Source organism: Monodon monoceros, unplaced genomic scaffold, assembly GCF_005190385.1.
Source record: "Monodon monoceros isolate NGI ecotype Baffin Bay Population unplaced genomic scaffold, NGI_Narwhal_1 Super_Scaffold_18, whole genome shotgun sequence".
NCBI lineage: Eukaryota > Metazoa > Chordata > Mammalia > Artiodactyla > Monodontidae > Monodon > Monodon monoceros.
The window spans coordinates 95626009-95645425 of record NW_021703774.1 but is presented as its reverse complement, the minus strand read 5'-3'; the positions used below and the strand labels follow the sequence as shown (position 1 = coordinate 95645425).

At 35.5% G+C, this 19417-nt stretch overlaps 1 protein-coding gene across 2 annotated transcripts in view; it reads right to left on the bottom strand.

Annotated features, from left to right (window-relative positions):
- The window catches only part of DPYD (dihydropyrimidine dehydrogenase), an 820498-nt gene that overhangs the window by 421683 nt on the left and 379398 nt on the right, over nucleotides 1–19417 (bottom strand). The window lies entirely within an intron of this gene.

Sequence of the window (19417 nt, the reverse complement as noted above, 5' to 3'; positions counted from 1 at the left end):
TTAAATATTCTAATGGTTATAAAACGCATTTTCTAAAACTTTGTCCATGACCATTATTTTCACAAATTTGTTACTACTCTTATGAACCCAAATTTATTCCTGTATAACATAGATGCAAGTTATATTGTGAATTTGAATCAACTGCCAATCTCTTCCTTTCACAGCACGTTTTATGAACAAAACAAGACAATATCTTCTACGTTTCCATCAAATTATTTACACTTAATGTTAAGCGATTTAATGGACCCAGAATACAGTTACATTTAGCCAGTAATTTCTGTTTTATTTTGTAAAAATCTACAAATGCAACCATTAACATTAGTTCCTTGTGGAAATTGCTCTGTAAAAGAGATTTAAATTATCTGCTAAATATGCTGTGTTCCAATGAATCTAAACATGTCAGGAAAAGGAAGAGGTTGAGTCCCTTTAAGAAAAATTACCTAAAGGAAACTCACTCGTCACACGATCTGGATATTTGGAAGAGATAAAAGAAAATAAGTTAGATTAAGGGCTCGATCTAGAGAAGAAATAAAGAAAGGTAGACAGTACCATATATGATGGAGCAAACTGAGCCAGTGTTTAAGATAAAATGTTCTTTCCAGGTATTCATATCATGAATTTTAAGCACAGCTTCTCAAGATAGACTAAGGGAGTTATTTTTTACTCCAATTGAAAAGAAAATATAACGATATAAACAAAAGGAGAAAATATTGGAAGCTCTTAGAATACAAAAATTAGTTGTTGAATCGATGAATAATTTAAGTTTAAAATAAAATAGCCAAACCATGTTATTCTAAAATTATTTTTTTCTGAGCAATAATAGAAAAAAAAACATAAAATAAACACTGGTGCATATTTGTAGCTTTCTACTTGAAGAATATTAGAATTCTGGAAAACTATTAAGGGACTACTGTTGATTGTGTTTTTCCCACAAGACTGTAGGTTCCATGAGAACAAGAATGTGTCCATGCTATACTGCTTACCACTGTGCCACCAAGCCTAGCACAGCACTTAAAACATGAGACACTCAATTCAATGGATGGATGGATGGATGAGTAGATGGATCAATGCCATCATGCTCAGGTTTTTATTTAAAAATCTTCTATTGTTTGTATCTCTGATGCAATTTCACCCTTCATTGAGAGTAAAATTAAATATTCATGTAATTATTTTCAATACAGAATGGCATTCTGAGAAGATTTTTCTATTGTCTTTAAAGGTCACATGAAAAGAGACCTTTAGCATTTGTTCCCCGTTGCATAACAGATCATCACTACCATTTGTTGACAGTTACCTGAGTTGCAAAACATCGATAGTGAGCATGGCTCATCAATTCAACCTATTATAATAATGGTAACTGTAACACACCATCATTGAATGATATAGACACACACACACACACACACACACACACACACACTCACATGCAAGGGATAAAAAATAATTCTCCTGTATAAGAAATGACCTTATTTGTCCAAGACTTTGATACAACCTTGTCCTACATAGAGATCTGAAATAAAGATGGTTTTTAAATGAGAAGAAATTCAAAATTATTTCACTAGGAGATCAAAGCTCTCTTATACATTTTCCTCATTTTTTTACAAGAATATCCTTGAAGATTAGCACAGATTTCACTCTAAGCTTGAGCAATGCAGGGATTATGCCTTAGTTATCTTTGATTTCCCATAGCAGCTATTAGAGTCAAAGACATATATACTGTGAAGTTATTGAAGCTTAAGCTTCAGGATCCCTCACTTGCATGGGCCTCTTTCAAGGCCTAAATTTGAATTTGTAATTTTTTTCTTTTTTATAGAAAGTCCTCAAGTTATATAGGCTTCAGGTCTCGCAAAACTTGAATCTACTCTTCAGTACAGTGCACCTGAAATAGTAGGTGCTGAATAAATACTTGCTGAATTAAGTTGAAGTTCATGAATAACGTGCTTTATAACTTTTTTATGATTTACAAATGCATATGGTATGATTCACTTTAATATTAGAGCTCTATCACTAACTCAGTCAATAAATAGGAGACGTTGCTAGAAGTTTAATAAGTAATTCTTGCATTTCTTAAAATATTTAGCACCAACACTATAAGCCAACCTAGGAATATTTATTTGTGCATTCAAAAGCACTATTCTACTCATGGGTCTTTCCATTGGATACACTTTGTATTACTTTATGTCTCTAAACATTCATACATACTCATGTTTAATTTTTAAAATATGCTCTCTTTCCTCAATATTTGACTCAATTATAGCTTAAGTCAGACCTGAATATAAACTTTTAATTTTTCTATCATTTGTAACAACCAACTAACCTCACAAATAATCAAATAACTATGACACTGTATTCCAAAACAGAATTTTTCTCTCACAGTAAAAATTATCTCAGCCCCCTTTTGAAAATCACCTATTTAATTTTCCCCCTACTCTTTTTAGAGGGCTTCAAGTTTCACATGTTCATAGTTTCATTTAAGAAATAAATAGAAAAAATGAGAGAGCAAGCAATTGGTTATGATGTTATTAAATAGTATAGCAAAGCTTACATCAATCAAAATAGAGATCATTTGTTTGCATTTTAATATCTAATATTTTAACTTTTTCTTTGTCCAAATGATAAAGGAGCATTGAAAAAATTGAAAAAAATAGAACACGGACAGCTTATAAGAATATAAGCGATGCTTTAGTGGGTCAGAAATGTTTTCAATCAGTGGCACTAAGCAGCTAACACAAGAATGACTATTCATTACAACTCGAACATCAAATGATTAGGATCATTTCCCTGTAGGCACAGTGGACTCAATATTTAAACATGAGAGACAGAGAGAGGGGATTAATTAATTTTTTGAAACTTTGTTGATTCTGATTGTGGATCCTAATAGCACTTTTCATGATTTTGATGACTCTTTTGAAATGTAGCTATTTCTATTACTTAATCATATTTTTAAAGCTCCAAAGTATTTAACTTAGAACTCAAATTAAGGATTCAGTGAAAAAATCTATATGCTTTTATTCATAATTTGTCAGGAAGGAGTTCATTTATTTAGCTGCTTCTTATTAGAGGGACTTTCATCCTCCTCGTCATTGTAACTATCCTTCTATGGACTCCTCACAGCTCTCTTACATCTCTGCTGATACGTTTAACTTGGAATACAATAAAAATAAGTCTCAGAAGGATATCTTCTGTTTTGCCTTTATCTAGCTTGGAAGGAATGAAAGCATAAGTGGATGAAAAATGTATATTTACATTTGCAAACCAAATAACTGCTTGCCATATCCTATGAAGTGTTAAATGAATAGTAATAGAAGGATTGTATTATTTTCTTTCTTGTTTATAAAATAATGGGGGTGGGGGAAGAGGGATTTTCTGTTATGATCATACACAGTTTCCCCACAGATTTCCATGAGATTGCATCTTGCTGGAGACTGCAGCATATGTCCTGGTAGTTCCATAGATGAACAGAAAAAGAACTTGAAAAAGAATCCCGAAACGTGCTTATTCACAGTCTATATTATTCTGCAAATGGGATAGAAATGTGTTAAATGTTATGGTGCCTGGAATTTTATGCAGTCTTTAAAAGGAATGAAAACATCCTTAATTCATACCAAACATTCAAGATTTATGTTAATTTTCTGCTTTAATCACTACTATGTTCGAATGAGCTTATTTAAAAAACAAAGACACTCTGAGGTAGCTTTAAAACAAGAAATGGTTTTGAAATAGGAACTTTTAGTCAACTTAATGTTATGCATGAGATGATTTTTTTATATAGACTTAATTGTATTGTGACACACAAGTTCTTCAATAAGCCACAGCTTAAAATTGCAGAAACCGTCCCTCAGGGACACATCACTGGCAGATGCAGATTGCCAAGGTCAATTAAACTGATGTAGCTGTGCTGTCATATATGTAGAAGAGAAACCCACAAGCATATGACAAGTATATTTCTCAGTATTTATAAAAAGATGTCAAGAGTGTTATATTTTAGTACATAAATATAAATTAATTCTCCATAAACAATAAAACAATACAACAGAAATCATAATGAAGAACGATTATTAGTATTCTTTGGAGAGTTTGAGATGCTATAAAACAATGGGGGGAATAAAAAATTTCAACATTTGTAATAAAATGATATCTTGAAAACAGATGAATTCATCAACGTGCTTGTTGTTTAATTTTACATAACGTATTAGCCAAGAGGACCAAAGCACAATGAAACAAAAAGGCGAGCTGAGGCAATAATCTCAGTAAATCAGAGCTGAAAGCAAAATCTCAGCAAGAGCAAATAAATTCTAATTACAGGGCCAGGATATCAGAGCTGTGTTTAAATAGAATAACCTGGGGTAGGGAGGGGACAGAACCACAGAATGCCTTCAACTAAGTATATCAAGTCCGGTTGGCACGAGCTTTGTTCTCACACCTCCCTTCTGCCTCTGAGTATTCGAATCAATATGCTGTCCATTCCCAAACACAATGGAGCGGACAACGCCAATTCATCATTTTCTTTCTGTAAACCCCTCAAAAGTCAACCTTGATATTGTACCTTCCTGATCCTACAGAACCTCAAGTATCTCTGATTCTTTTTAGACTATTGCCTTTCTCATATTCTCCTCTCTCATCTCCTATGTTGAAAAACTGGTCTTAACCTGGTTCTCTCTTCTCACTGCCATTCTTACATCTTCTTTTATCTAATTTCTGGAGTAATTTACACTACCTACATTTTTTACCGCCCAATTATTCCTTCCAGTGTATCCCTCTTACGAAAATATGGTCTCTACGGTCACCAAATTCCGTGACTTCCTTTTTGCCTTTCTATAGCATCCAATAGACGAATCAGGGTAATTTTGATCTCCTTCTCTGATTTGCGGAATGCTACTCTATCCGGACTCTCCTTTTTAAACTGTCCTTAGGCTCTATCTGGCTCCTTTTCATCTTGTCATCATCCTCTTCCCAGCTCTCAAATATTGTCTACTACACTTTTCTGTGTCAGAAATTATAGTTGTCTTGTGCTTTTAACTTCATCTCTCTGGAAATGACCTCAAACACGACCTTCTGCTTTTTTTTCTGACACTTCTAGCTGCCTGTTAGAGATTCCAATGTGGATGCTCTACTGTCCCTTCTAAATTGTCACATCTAAAACCCAGTTCACAAGCTTCCTCTGGGATTTTCACATTTCACAATTATTAGTAAGCTTACTTTTTCATGTCTCCTACTCATTGTGACCACCAAAGCTTCAGTGAAATTCTTATCACTAAGATGATCCAGATTGCCACATCCAGTGACCCTTCCCGTCATCACCTCACTTCAGGAACTAGGGTGGGGTGGGGTGAGACACCCAGAGAACAAGATTTAAGAAGGTCCTTAGGCTCAAGATCGTGCAAGGGCAGGTCAGTGCCTCAACTGTCTCACCCTACGCATGGCACTGTCTTCCTTGATTTCTCAGTAGCATTCAACAGACGACCACTTCCTCCTCATAAAAGTCCCTTATCTTGGCTTCAATGACACCACACTTTCCGCTTTTCCATTTGTCTCCATGATCACTCTTTAACCTTCACTGCTGCTTTTTCCTATTCTTCCTTCTCAAAAAAACGTAGAAATAGATCTTAGTCTTGGCATAATATTTGAATCTTTTCTCTCCACTTATCTCAACATGCAGTCAGTTACCATGTTCTAACAATTCAACCAGAGGAAATTCTCTCCTAGTTACTCCTAACATCTCATTTATATCATCCTCACCTAATGAAGAACGTTAAGGAAAACAATCAGCATTCATTGATCCCTTGTGTGAGGCAGACATGATGATGAATATTTCCATACAGTAGTCTCATTTAGACCACAGCACAACTCTTTAAGGTAGGTATTAGCATCCTAAATACAGCCAAGAGGTGGTAAAGCCAGTATATGAATCCAGTTATTTCTCATTCCAAAGCTCTCCTTGCCACTGACCCTTGGTGTGAGGGAAAGAAAAAGCCAGGAATAGGCCAAAAACAGTCTCTTAAAGTTTCACTATTGGGAACCATGGGAATAATTAAAACGAAGCAGATTGGGGTTGAAGGGGCAGCAATTATCTTTCTTGTAGGTCTTATTTCCACAATTAGAGAATCAGCTCATTGTAGAGAAGAAACCCAAGTATTTTCCAAAAGCTTCCCAAAGCTTCTAAAGAAAGTCTCTACAGTGACAAACACACTGATTAGAGAAGAATAGGCATTGGCTAATTTCTTTTGACTGATTTAACTATTTGACTTTCCTACTGCTATGGCTAAATAACGCTCAGTTTGGATATGCTTGTAGAATTCAGGCAGTGTAAAAGTACAGATTTAATTTTCTTTCCCTCCATGCCCAAGATAAGCTTAGACTCCCCAAGTTAAATACAAAAGATGGATGTCAATAATAGCCTGTAGCAACTCCTTTTGTTTTACCTGTATTCTATAGGGAGTCTCATTCTCATTTCCTAAACTGACCAACTAATCAATTCAGAATTAAAATTGTCTAAGCACTTCACCTTGATTTGCTTATTTCTCTGCAATAATTCCATCTATTTAAAACACTAAACTCCTTGAAGATTTGATTTCATTTTCTCTGTAAGAGATCTCCTCAAGGAGGTCAGTGTCCTTGAGGAAAATATATGGGGATTGTTTTCAAATTCTCAGTTGGATTCCCAAATGCTGCACTTTGATTTGCTTATTTATATTCAATGATACCATCTACTTAAGACTACAAACTCCTTGAAGGAATAGATCATCCTTTAATCTGATTTGGACCATAATCATCATAATTCTATGCACATTTGGGTGCCTAATACCTCTTGATAATTAGGAGACAGTGAAAAAAGTGGAAAGGCTACTGAAATATGTTATGTATACTTCTCAGTGAAAGAACTTTTTAAAATGCTGGATGATACCATCAAGTGATATAAATAACTACAGAAAGGGGTTAAAAAATGTTTAATATAAAATCCTCATTTGCTGCATTTAAAGCATAAATAAAAACAAATAGAAAGCCAGAAGTAAATTACACTACTTGTGAAAACAATATTATTAAAATATAAGTGAATACTGAAAAATATTTTAATTAACAAAATAAATCAAATGGAAAAGATTCCCTAAATAGAGCTTTAAAAGTAAGTCTATGTGTGTTTGACTGCCATGACTAATTATGTATCCATGTAATGTGTGTTCAATTTGGGCTTATTTAAATAGCAGAAATGCTCATTAGCTGCAGTATATCTGTGAAGCTTCAGTAAACAGTTTAATGGTTTTTATGTTTAACCAATTTCATAAGTTCCTGTAATTTTAGCTTTAGCAGCTCATTAATGTTACTTTTTGATATCCATCTTATGACTTTTTTTTCCTTGTCAATCGGCTGTAGGCATACTTCAGTGCAAACTTAAAACATACAGTAGAATTTATTTTAAACAGTTTTAGCACATAAGTAGATGCACGATTCAAAAATATAGCTTCTTTATATAGAGTACTGGTTGTATTACCATGCAGTCAAGAACTATCTTTGGTATTGACAAAGGCTATATTCAATAGAATTCATGATGATAATAATGACAAACATTTATCGAGTGCCCCAGGAACATGTGGTTGGTTTTGGATGAGGCAATGTATATGTTATCTCTCTGGATCTTCACAGAATAGGTATTATTTTAATTTTATAGCTGAGGAAACTGAGACTAAGTTACACAGGTCACATTCTCAGGATCTGAACCTAACTACAAATCCACCATAGCTGTACCAGTTGGGAATACCTTCAGAGGCATTTGGAGATAAAACACCTAGACCTTAGTAGAGGGCCCTACACCTTGGGATTAGATATAGTCATATGATGGACGAAATTCTAGAGAAAGAACACAAACCTGGGTAAAAATAGAATGAACCATTTATTTTTTGAAGTGGCAGCAATCACAACCTGAACTAAAGCCAGAAGAGGAATCATCAGAGTTTCATGAGAATCAAGATGTTTCTGAGCCATACAGCCAAGAAGTGATCATTTCAAGAAATGTCAGATACAAGAGAAATGTAAGGTAGGTAACCAGATTTGGGTATCTGGAGTTCAATGAGCAGTAAAAAGATGACATGTGTAGGTAAATGATGAAGGCAAAAGGCAGAATAAAAGGGGTTAAGGAGAAAGGATCTGGCACAGACAGCAAGGTGGTGCATACAGGATGTTCTTCTGGGACTTTAGTAATGATTGCATAGGAAAAAAATATGGCACTAGCTTGCATTGGTTCATTCAATTAGCAAATATTGTCTGCTGTGTACTAAATCCAGCTGTAGGCACTGTAGTAAACCACAGATAAGGGAACTGTCCTTGTGGGATGTACATTTCAGTTGGCAGAAGATTAAACATAAAAGGTAAACAAGTAAGTGAACTATATGATAGTGAAAATGGCTATGAAGAGAGATATATCAATGAGAGTGTTATGAGGTGAGGGGGCTGAGAAATGGAAGATCATGGTGGGGATGGAGGGGCACAGAGGGCTCTTTGATGAGATGACATCTGAACTAAAACAAAGGATAAGAATGAGCCAGCAATGTGAAGACCTTGAGGCAGATCATTCCAGGCAGAGGGAACTGTTACAGAGGAGTTAGAATGAGCTGAAGTTGATGCACTTGAAGAGTAGAAGCGAGGCTTTATGTGCGTGGAAGAAAGCAAGCAAGAGAAGAGGGGAGGGGGCCTAGAGATAGGCAGAGGCCTGATCAAGGAGGGCTTCATAAGCTGTGGGAAGAATTTTATTCTAAATAATGTAGGAAACCACTGGAGGGTTTGGAACAGGGGAATTAAATGATGTAATTCCTCTTTATAAAGCTGATTCTGGTAGGATTATAAGGAAGCAAGAGTAAATGCAGGGTGACCAGGGAGGAAGCTACTATTTTCAATGCAAGTGAAAGTATCAAGCATCTGACCATTCCCTCAACAGAAGGAGGACTTGCTGGTCTTCATGTGATACTTTACAAAAACATTGCTTTCATAGGCTTTTATCTTTACTGTGAATTTTCTGTAGCAGTATTTAGAATAAAGCAATCATTTCATTCTATTCATCCCAACATTTACCCATCTCTTCATTCATCCATTTAGCCATTCATTCGGTGAACCCTTGAGACTGTGCTGGGTACTTTGGGTTAAAATATGAATAAATTACCCTGCAGTCGTACTGTCAACATAATTTAGAGTATATAAGGTGTATAGGTTGAAATAGGAGAAGAGAAGGAGTCAAAAAGGAGACACAAAATTAATTATGTTTCCCTCTATGTGTGAGGGGAACATATTTTATTGACATGGCCCTTTAGATTTCAGGTACCCACCAACTTTAGAAGAAAATTCAGATACTTTAGCCTAACACTAAAACATTTTGTGAATTAGCAATGATACATTTCTCCACCTTTACTATTTCTTGTGTGTGCACTATGATCTAGCCAAAGGAATTACCCCTTGTATGTATCTAGCCTGTTCACTGTGATGAAATGTGCTTTCCCGTCTCTAGCCTCCTAATTCCTGTCCAGTCTTCATCTCTATTACCAATGCCATGCCTCCATACAAACTTCTTTGATGCTTACAACTGGAAGTCATCTCTCCACCCTGTGTGTTATGCTAGCAGTTTACCTATTTCTCCTTGAGTCTACCTAATGGCATTTTGCATTTTTCCCTCTCTATTAGACTGCAAGCTCCTGTAGACAGGGACAATGTATTGTGTGTGTGTGTGTGAACCCAGGAGAACCTAACCCAGAATCTTGTAAACTCAATAAATATAGAATGAAAGAATGGGAAATAAGGTCCCACAAGTATGTAGGAGGGCAGATTAGAAGGGTGTTAAAATTAAATTGAAGCATTTTGTTTCAATCTCACCGTCAGGGGAGAATAATTTTAGATTCTAAACTAGGAGAGTAATACAATGATACTGGTGATGTAGTAGCTCATTTGGCAGCAGTGTGAAAATACAGGGAAAACACTGGGCCATGTTAAACAAAGTGAATTGTCAATATGCTTTTCAGAGGTCTTGGAAAATCATTGGATGTTCACTGAACATAATATGCTTGACACTCTTTCATGCACTTGTATGGAAAAAATGGTTGTGTAAATGAAAGTCCTTTGAAAACATTTGAAAAGCTTCATAATTACAAAATATTATAAGAATGGCTAGCATGGAAAAAAGGTTGGCACTGGATAGCATTAGAACATATAAAGCTTAGGTGAGACCTCTGAATGTATGTTCAAGTAAGTGCTGGCTTTCTCCTCCAGCAATGCCAGCACATTCGGGACACCTAATAAATCACATGCGAATATTACATTTGAATTGGGTAGCTTCCATACTGGGGGGCTATCTATTAAATATGATCCAATGTAATTTTCCAACTGATGAAATTACAACTTACATGTATGTAGGTCAATATCTAATTTAACAAAAGACTATTTTAAATAGGTATACTGTTATTCTTATTTTGTGATTTGAGCCAAGAATACAAATGCAAAGTAATTAACAAAACTAATCTGTAATACCAAATACATATTACTAAGAACATGAGTATAAAATCTACATCATTACTAAATTTATAATTTCACTAAATTTTACATCTCGATTTTACATCTCACAGCAGCAGCTTACTGTAGTTTAACACTTCACAAGAATATTTGGTTTCAGAATAAACCTTTAGTATACCATAAGCTAACTAGTATTTAAAAGACAAATATAATAGGCTATGGTAAACAAAGCTCTGGACACGTATTACGCTCACTCTATGCTGAATAACATTTTCCTACGGTTTAAGATTTCTGTTCTCTGAAACAATTATGTTATTTTGTCCATTTTCTACCTTCTTTCCCCAGCAAAACTTGTTACATGCCACTGCTCTACTTCTTGTATGTAATCTTTGATTTGACGGAAAAGTACTGATTTATCCACTGTCTCCCTGTGAGAATGCATATGATATCAACCACTAGTGAAACCTGGAAAACAAAGATAAGGGAAGGCTCTGAACAGAGCTATTCACTGGGGAAACAAACCTATTCCTATGCAGTTATTAGAGGGAAGTAAAATAATTACAGAAATATCATGTTGTGCTTCAAACGGATGTCTAAGGCAGTTGTAAGTGATGTGATGTTGAGTCCAAGTCACTTTCAACACTGTTATCAGTTTCACCTCCCTCCTCATCACCTTCAACCCTTTAAAATAATTCCAAAGAAAAACTGTGCAAAGATTCCATTATTTTGGATGGTTACTCTGCAGAAATGCCAGTACTTGCTTTAAATCCTACCACTTTATCCTCACTCTGCACAGTGTATTCTATAATAGAAAGACAATAAATCTTTCAGCCAGAAAAAAATCTGATAATCAGGACAATTTTTAAGAAAATATGTACAGTTTTACTGTTGGTTTCCTGAGAATACTTCTTGCCTAAAATACAGTTAAAATGTACAGGGAGGACTAGAAAAGGATTCATTCTCATCACTGGGCCAACGATACAAAGGATATATCAATCTTTTATTACTCAGGCATTATGAAATGAAACGGTAGCATCAGGAACCAACTGCATTAGTGAAAGGGGGAAGGTACAGAACCATGGATTAAAACTGTCTTGATGCCATGTCCTCCAACGATATTTACCACCTAAAAAGCAGCAATAACAAAAGCTGATTTTTTTCCTTTTCATAATATGGTAGGTGAGATCCTTCTGGATTTCCAAATACCACATGTCCTCTTTCATCATACTTTTAAGAAGTTGTTATCTAAAGTACAAGTTATAACAGCTTTTATTCATTAATTCAATCAATGAATAACCACTGTTCTGGGCACTAGGTTATGACAGTGAAAAGACAGACAAATGATAGATAATGATTCTTAATGTCTCTTTTCAATCAGAATGTTCTTAGTTCTAGTCCTATTTCCAGTTGTTGAATGGATTAGCAAATCCAAATGACACACATCACCATTTCCCTCAGATCTGTTCTGTCTGCTGCATTTGTGAGTTCTGTAGGCATTATGGACATCTGATCAGATTCCCATGCTAGATACTCCATATTCCACCCCTTTATCAGATGACCAAACCCTGACCGTCTACGTAAAAAATATGTCTGGGTTCTGAATGTTCTTCTGCAGTTCTATGTCCTTTAATTTAATCTGGGCCTTAATTAGTAGCCACGCAAACTGACAACAAGTCTTTTAACTGGTTTGATCGATACTATTCTGTCTTAATCCCAGGCCACCTTGGAGCAACATGCTTATTCCATACTCCTGATGCTCCCTTCCATGTGGGGAAACAATTATTGGTATAACACTCGTGGTGTCTCTCTGTATCTTACCTCTCTTAGAAAAGCTGAATTCAGTAATTATAATTAGTGGATCTGGAAGAAGAAATTAGGCATGCATGACACACCCTTGTCAAGCCTATAGCTTGGCAGCTGCCCAGTTGAGCACAGGTTGTCTCCCTCCCTGAACACTGAAAATCTTACTGCTGCAGCTTCCCAACAGGGGACCTGCAATTGTTGGATCTTACCTGTGACTGGTGAGTAACTTTGCTTATTTCAGGCATCCAGTACTAGGAAACACACTTGTCTTCTGATATGAACCACCTCAAAGGTGACTTCATGGTTTCTAACTCCCAACTATTTGAAGAATATTACAAATGCTGCAAACCTAAGCAGAGAGATGGGAGATCCATCACCTACCAGAGTTACCTCATTAACATAAAGGTCTCTCCCATATTTAAACCCCCTCATTTTCACCTGGGTGTCTATAGGATAAAATTCAAAACCCCTGGCTTAGCATATAAGTCTCTTAACTCCACATATATTTGTAGCCAAATTTCCTGCCATCTTACCCCTACCCACTTCCCACCTTATCTTACCATACGGCATCTGCTCCAGCTAAACAAACTTTCTCACTATTGTCTGGTCACCTGAGGCCATTCATCAGCTTGTACTTTGTGTATGAATATTCCCTCTAACAGAGAAACTCCTACTCAAGCCCTAAAACCCAGTCCAATTATCATCTCAAATTAGCACATTATGTTACAATTTATGTATTTACATGCCTGTTTCTCTCATTAGCCTATGAGTCCCTGGGAGGCAAAGACTCTCTTTTACTCATGCTTGTATTCTTAGTGCCTGGACAGGGCCTATAACATATTTGGATATTATAAAATGTTCATTGCATGAAAAATAATGAGAGAATGAATAGTAAAAATCATAAAATTAAAAGTTCAATTTTAGAAATAAAAATGCAAAATTCAGACCTTCATTTATAAAGATGAGAACATGCATGAAATAAGTAGGCTGATGACAACTTTCTAAAGACATGCTGGTTTTTTTTAATATAGCTTTTAAAAATGACTGTAAAATGACTACTTAATCTAACAGTATGGTGTTGAGCAAGTTGCATAATCTCCCCGTGGCTCCCTCCCTTCCACCCCCATTCCACCTGGAAACTCCTACACATCACTCAGCCTTCAATTTACAACCCACTTCCTCTAGGAAGTTTCTCTGAACCTTCAGACTATGTTTTGCGCTTCCCTAGGACTCTAAACTCCTCCCGGCACAATTTATTAAACTGCATTCCTGGAGGCAAAGTTTGCATTCACCTTTTCCACACTTTATCCCCAGAATACAGCCCAGGGCCTGGAATAGCAGGCCATCAGAAGTCATTAGCTAAACAAATAAATCTGTGAAATTAGGAGTCTAGAATACATTATCTCTTAAATCCCTTCCAGCACGTTTGGAAATGTATGTAAGGAAAACTTCTACACAAGTTACTGCATTGTAACATATCCCTAAGTTACATTGGACTGACAACTTTATTTTTCAGTTCTTTCTCATCCATTCTTAGTTGTATTAATCATTAGTGAGGCCCTGCCTCTAACATTTGTGCCATGAGTTAAAAAGTTCTCCGATCTATCAATAAAGTGCAGTATTCCTTAACCTGTTCTTTGAAACTATATTGTAAACATTTTTGTTTATAAAAATGCATGCAGCAGGGATAATCTGACCAATTATGACAAATTTTCAACTTGGTACTCCACTCCTTCCCCTTCCTCTTTATTTTTGGTAAGGCAGAAGAGGAATGATGAAAGCTGAAGGCCACAAAGAGTGGACAATTGTTCAAAGAAAAGTTTGCTGAATCTCTAAGTGCCATGAGTGGCTTCTGAAGGACATACTTTATTGTTTGAAAAATGAAACATATTGGTTAAAAAAAAAGGGGTTATTAAAATGCCTCAGTGTTCCCACTTCCATTAGAGAAGTAGCATATAAGTAACATTTTAATAAGGAAAAAAACAAATCAAACATACTGATGCCATGTCCTTTCAAGCATAGGTAACTATTATTATTGGGCACTTGACTCATCTAGTGCACACCATTTCTTGCCTACATAGCAATTTCTAGCTCTGGCTTAGGCCAGAACAAGGCAAACTAACCCATGGCCTGCATCTTTTCTCAGGGTAGGAGGCAAGTGAATCAAACTACACTTGAAGCTAGTACTGGCAGAACATTTTATCTACCCCATGAGGTTTTGAAATAATTTTCTGAGGGAACTGGTAAGCAATTTTAAAGCCTCTCCACCATCGTCCCCCTCCCCCGCAAAAAAACATCTCACTCCCTTATGGAACTAATTGCAACTAATGCTATGAAGGAAGTTGCTTTCTGAGGGTTTCCTTAAATCTTCAGAAAGAACTGGGCTTCATGTTTCCTTGTCTCTAGTAAGATAAGCAGGAAGAAAATGTAGGCACTGGGTGAAGTGTATAAACTCCTTTCCTAGAAGAAAAGCTATGCCTTCCCTGCTATGCCCAGAGAATTCAGTCACCTTGTGATTTGCTCTCCTGAGCAGTGCTGTGAAGCATTATCCTGAGTCAGTTTTACACATCATTCATCCTATCTTTCCTTCCAAAAAACAAAGGTTTTTAATCTTAGTTATCTCATACCATAATTTTCAAATGCTTAAGAGCTCAAGCTTAGTATCCTCTAAAGTGCTTCTCTTTCCATCTTAAGATAAAAGTGAGCAAACAAACCAAAAATTTGGCCCAGTTTTACCATGTTTAAGAGGAAAAAACAAAGATATTAAAAATATCCTCTGCTCTTTATATACTTGATTTATGAAAACATAAAATGGAGTTTTCTAACTACTAACAATTAGTTGAAAGAAAATTCCTCTCAATGGTATGAAAATCATCAGAATTGATAATAGCACATTTTTAAAACATATGATACAGTTACAAGCTGTGTAATCTTTTTTCTGTAAATAAAAATAACCAAATGTAGGAAATATCTTCTCATTTAAAAAATCATAAATTGTAAGAGCATCTGCTTCACTTATTTTATAAAGACATGTGGATGAAGCCTGCAGGGCCCCAAATGAAGTCCTAATTTTCAAATGCTTTTATGCCTAGACAACTTTCATAATGTCATAAGGGTGTAATATAACTCAATTTAATTATTAAAATATGATTTTGTTACACAAGCATAATATCCAAAATGTTAAGAGATGCTCACTATGTGCTAGACATATATCTAAGTGCTTTACATATATTATTAATTTATTTATTGTTAAAATAACTCTAGAAGGTAGATGCTATAACCTTCCCTCTTAAAATATCGAGACCACAAGACCACAAAGTATGAAGAGACTAAGGGAGCCAGATTTCCAGCGGGGCAGCCTGGCTCCAGAGCCCCTGCTCTAAGCTGCTCTACCAGAGGGACTCTAATTAGTGTCCTATTTATTGGATTATAAAGAGTACAACAATTTATGCCAAAACAGGGGAAAATAGCAATAGAAAAACAGAACTGCTTGTCTAACATTTGTGCTTTCTAAGAAAAGTAAACCAAACTGACCCCACAATAGGAAAAAATAACAACTAGGTGTAATAAAATTATATCTTAACGTGAATCAAGTCAAGTCAAATGCACAAATATATATTGTGCATCTATTATGGGTATAATAATATGTTGGCCACTGTTGGGACTACCACTTACTATAAAGGTACAGTCTATGCCTTTTTGGGGTTTACAATCTAATTGGAAGATAAATTATAATAGGTTCTGGAAGATGAAAACACATAGCTCTTTTCACAGTGGACACTTCAAAAGAATGAGAGGATGACGTGGTGTGGTGCATGAAAGAGGCACAGAGGTCATGGCTAAAGTGCCTTCCTTCAGTTGTCTGAAAGCATAGTCAAAGACACATAAAACTGTGTCAACTAGATCTAGGAATGTGAGGACAAGGCGACTGTTATCACCTCCACTGGAAAAATGAAACTGTGAGTTCAGTGAAAATGGTAATGCATTCTCCTTATCAATTCCAAACCAACAGTGAAGATATGCACGCTTTCACAACTGGCAGTTTGGTTCAAAGCAGAAAGAGAAGGGAATAAAATAAGGAAAAAGTCTCTCAAACTTGACATTGTCCAAACAAACAAAAAGAGGGAAAATTCAATTCCATAAACACTGACATTGGTGTTTAATAGAAGAGGAGACTTCCTATATTATGAAATACATACTTTTAAAATAAATAAATAAATGTTTTAAAATTTCCAGTGAAGGGCAACATTTGTGGAGTAGAAATGCCAGTTAAAGGTAGCTTGTGCTTAATTTACTGACAGCCTTTAAAATCAGTCTTCAATACTAAAATCCAAATTTCAGGTGATTTGGAATCTTACATACTTAGAGAAAATGGATGAGAATTTTGAAAATGTGGAACCACTCTCAGTTTTTCATAGGAAAGATATTAAATAAGACTAAGACTTTATCATACCAATCAAATTAGAAATTGGACACCACACTGCCTTTAGAATTTGGTCAGTAGTTAATGAAGGATTCAATTAAATTTTGCTCATAATAAGCACACATATATTCCATGCACAGGGATGTGGAATACAGAGTCTTTTGTTCTTATTTCCCACTTACTACTACACTCCAAAAAACAGAGAAATAAAATAGAATTAAATAAAATAATGATGATTACTTATAATTGTTACAAGCCTTAGGAACAATGAAATAATTAGCAACTGTAATCCAAGGATATTATACAAATTTGTTTTATAAATTTGACGTACTTATCTTTTCTTTAAGCTATTGAGGCACTTACTGTTTTTCTGACATGAAATATTTATTACAGATATATTGGGTGCTTAATACTAAATAAAGTTATTTTATATTCTCCTTTGCGAAACACACAAATTAAGGGACTTGCAAAAGTGATGCAGTATATCAGAAAAAAATGAGATTAAAAATTTAATTTTCTGCAAATTCCCAACTTAGTTTACCTTTACAAATACCTATGATTGATATAATTGAGACACTACAATTTCATTTCACTACTATTTTCATTTAAAATATTATTGTAATCAGACAATGCTGAGAGTATAAATTATCACTGTACTTTACATGTACTCTGTCAAGTTTATTTCATTCCTTGAATTCTTCAGCATATATTTACATAATGCATTCACCAAGGACTTTCTAAATTAACCGCTTTGGAATCCACCCTGTATTAGATACTGGGAGGAACAGTTCAAGAGGGAACAGTGGAACATAAAGTCAGGCACGTAGTATACATAAAATCATTTCCTGAAGTTCTCAAGTACTAAGGCGTAGGAGCTTCATCCTATTGTGTAGGGTAAAATTGTTGAATTTAATGAAAAGTAAAACTGGAATTAGATATCTGAATCTGGGACACCATTTTTGGACTTTAGTGATAGGAGAACTATGGTATGATAGCGAACTTGAGAAGAAATCTGCCTTAAGGAAACCTGATGAGGTGATCCTTCCTTACTCTGAGCATATCTCTCTAAATGTATTCTTGACTTGATAAAACAACTATTTGTTTGCAGGTCTGCCTCCAACCACCAGTTTGTGAGGTTTCTAAGTATAAGGAATGCATCATTCATCTTTGTACTCTCCAGAATACAATTTGGTACCTGGCATTCTCTAGAAACTCACTAAATCATTGTTACATGCATGGGCATAAATATATGATGAAATGTCTTCTGAGACACAGAGAGTGGAGAAAGAGACTGCAGAGTCATTTTACACAGAAGTGCAATAGTGCCTACTGTAATTTAGCTATTACTTGGCACATAGAAGTTGTTCATTAAATATTTCTTACAGGAATTAATGCATGTGTGAATAAATGAATGAATGAATGAATCAGGTCAGTGAAGGAATAAATACATTAAGAAGAGAAATGGGCAAAGTCTGAACTTTGGAAAGCTAGAGGAAGAAAAGCAGTCAGTGACAGTAGGAAAGGAATAGTTAAAAGAAAAAGCAAGAAAATGGAGTGTTGGACTTCCCTGGTGGCACAGTGGTTAAGAATCCACCTGCCAATGCAGGGGACATGGGTTCGAGCCCTGTTCCGTGAAGATCCCACATGCCATGGAGCAACTAACCCTGCGAGCCACAACCACCGAGCCCGTGTGCTGCAACTACTGAAGCTCGTGCGTCTAGAGCCCATGCTCCGCAACAAGAGAAGCCACCGTAATGAGAAGCCCGAGCACCGCAATGAAGAGTAGCCCCCGCTCACCGCCACTAGAGAAAGCCCCTTTGCGGCAACAAAGACCCAAGACAGCCAAAAATAAATAAATAAAATACATAATCTTTTTTTAAAAAAAAGAAAATGGAGTGTCATAAACAATAATAATGTGTTTCATTTCCAAAGCACTTTCCCATTATTTCATTTTAATTCTGACAACAGTCCTGAGAGGTAGGAAGAGTATATATTATTATCATTTTTTTTTATAGAGGAAGAAAGCTGAGGCTCAGAAAGGTTAAGTGACTCGGAAGAGAGTTTTTCAAACAGAAAGAAATATTTAACACTGTCAAATGCAGAAAATAGAATATGGACTGAAAAGATGTCACTGAGTTTGGCATGAAGTTCACTGGAGCCTGTGCAAAGTGAGGTTGGGAAGGACAGGAGAAGAAGGGTAGAAAAGCAGGTTGATGTTTAAGGAAAGAGATTATAAGTAAATATATTAAAATATATCATACCACATATGTAGTAATCACAAAGGTACCACACATAAATCACATCACACGGGTATCAAGATGGGATAAAACTCAGGGTAGAGGAGGGAGACATGAATATCTTCTCTTCTTAGCCAAATGGACAAATTGCTTCCTATAAACTGATTTTCACTATACCTGATACATGTGCACATGAAAGTTTTCTTTGAAATTATTATTTTAAGATTTTAAATACCATTTAGATAAGATCTTCTTGATCAACTTCTAACAAATAACGATTCTCTCTACTATTTTTTAAATGCTTTCCATTCAAAAAACAATATTGAGTATATTTAGAAAGCAATAGAGGCATGAATGCTATTTAATATTCCAACTCTTCCAGCTCCCCTCTAACTTGAAAGTAGCTCTTATTAATGTCAATATTGAAGGGCCCTCATAAAGCAAGTAATTCTATTTGAGGAAAAAT